The following is a 2,500-nucleotide window of genomic DNA, read 5'->3' on the forward strand; positions in this document are numbered from 1 at the left end:
CGCCAAACAAAGTTTATAATATAAGTTAATTATAAAATATCAAAATGGCCAAATGTACCATTTCACACCTAAATTTTGTAAAAAAAAATATCATGACATTTTGAATATTTAAAAAATTTCATGACACACTTTAGCTCCCATAAATATCTCAAGATACATATCAAAAATAAAATTAAGATATCGTTCGAATTCTAGTCAGTAAATTGCCACATCGGCAGACCAAAAGATATATAAATTCTACATTATAAGAGTCAAAGTGCATCATGGAACATTTGCAGCACTACAAAGATTTTTTAGTAAAATTCAGGGGTTAACTTACATATTATGCCTATCAAAATCAATAATCGTATACTTTATAGATACATTCCAAAATTGAGTTAGGACCATTTAAAAATAATAATAATAATAAAAACAAGAGGCATATGCATAGTCTTAGCTAGTCTGCATATAAAGCCTCTCTAACTTAGGAGCTCCTCAACACATGCTCGACCAAAATTAGCAATTAAATAAGGCCACTGAAATAAGTCCAAAGTTGGACTTTCGAAAGCATTCCACGTCTATTTTAAATTTGGACGCCTCTTGCGATCGAAATTCTTTCTTTTTTTTTTTTTTTAATTTTAATTCTAACTAAACTTCCTATATAAATATTAACAGCAAAATATTCAATTTAATCTTTGTATTTTTTAAAAATTTTATTTTGTTAATTTTTAATATTTTTATCTAATTTTATCTAACAATTTCAATTTCAATTAAAGTTCAATTTAACTTAAAAATTAGAATTTATAGACTAAATTTTTTAATTTTTTGATTTAAATAAAAAATAAAAAAATTTAATTTCTTGATTTTAAAGCTAAATTTCTTTATTTAAGCCCCAAATTAAAACGTTTAATTTATTTTCATAATTTTTAAGTTAAAATAAACTTAAATTAAAATTTATGAATTTATTTAGGTAATAAATTAAAATTAGGCTAAATTAAACCCCATCGTGAGCTAAATTGAGCTTTAAGCCCAATATTAACTTCTAATTTTAATTGACTTAGGACTCTCATCTTTATTCATATTCCAATCAGGAATGGGAATATTATATAAGGAGACAACTTTCATGATTCATTCTATTCATTTTTCTTCTACTTTTTATCAGGAACTGAGCGATCACTGCGAGATGGGGATTAGGCAAGTTTGGGCGTGTAATCTCATGGAAGAACTGCAAAAAATGGATGCGGCGTTGCACCACCACAAGGTGGTTTCCATGGACTCGGAGTTCCCTGGATTTCTTCGGAAAACCCCTCGCCGGTCTGATGAGTTATCGGCATTCGCTGATATGAAGTTCAACGTTGATAACATGAAAATTATCCAACTGGGTATTACACTTTCCGATGAGAATGGAATTATCGCTGGAACTTGGGAGTTTAATTTCAAGTTTTTGATAGAAACGGAGGTTTTTTATGATCCTAAGTCCATTGAGTTTCTAATGGAAAGTGGAATTGATTTTGAGGAGCTGAGGATTAATGGGATCGACCAGCTGTTTTTCTCAAACATGTTCACTCATGTTTTAAGCAGACATAGAGACTTGAAGTGGCTAACTTTTCATGGGCTATATGACTTGGCCTACATGGTGAAGCTGGTTACCAAGAAACCACTGCCCGTATCTATGTTGGATTTCACTGAGATTATTGCCACGGTATTTGGGTGCTGTGTGTTGGATGTCAAGTACATGGCACGATTGTACGATGACCTGCACAGGGGTGAGCTTGGATTGGAGAAATTGGCTAAGATTCTAGGAGTCAAGCGAGTTGGAGGGTCTCATCATGCAGGATCTGATAGTCTATTAACAGCTCGTGTGTTCGCCAGGATGAAGACGATGTATGGGATAGAGGAATCTAGATTTGCGGGGTTCTTGTATGGCGTCACCACTAGGATTTGCGAACCAGTGCGTACGCAAGTCCTTCCTACTTTTCCTGGCTACTGTCAACCAGGGATTCCTCAGCTATGTCAAGTGCTCCCAGCTTCTCGCTATTGTCGGCCAATGATTCATGGTGTCTTCCTTCATCCACCGATCATTCAACATCAGTACAGGGTTTTGTAGATTCCTTGTACAGGGTTTTGTAGATTCCTTGTACAAGGATGTGGTCTTTTCTTCGAGTAACTATATGTTATTTAGGATTTTGTTGTAGTTTTCCTTTATATATTTTTATCATAGCACATATATGATTGAAAGGCTTATAAGCACAATAAATAAAAATTCTCATCAAGTAATAAATATAACATATTGGCATGTTTAAATACCGAGAAAATTTAATCATAAATGCAGTGTATGATCCATTGTTTGAGGGAATTGGTCTGCCTGTAGACCAGCATCTGCGAATGCTTGCTTTGATCTGACTGCAAAGGCTAATTACTTGCATATAACTCCACCATTGTAGACAAATGCACTTGCAAGAGGCTCTGAAGGTTTTGCAGGTTGTTATATCTATTGATGGAAATTTGTAACAATACTTGC

At 33.5% G+C, this 2,500-nt stretch overlaps 1 pseudogene; it reads left to right on the plus strand.

Moving 5' to 3' along the window:
- The first annotated feature begins 1,079 nt into the window (after positions 1-1,079).
- On the plus strand, positions 1,080-2,030 carry LOC110672761 (putative CCR4-associated factor 1 homolog 8; annotated as a pseudogene).
- Positions 2,031-2,500: the final 470 nt, after the last annotated feature.

This window comes from Hevea brasiliensis, chromosome 16 (assembly GCF_030052815.1).
Source record: "Hevea brasiliensis isolate MT/VB/25A 57/8 chromosome 16, ASM3005281v1, whole genome shotgun sequence".
Lineage (NCBI taxonomy): Eukaryota > Viridiplantae > Streptophyta > Magnoliopsida > Malpighiales > Euphorbiaceae > Hevea > Hevea brasiliensis.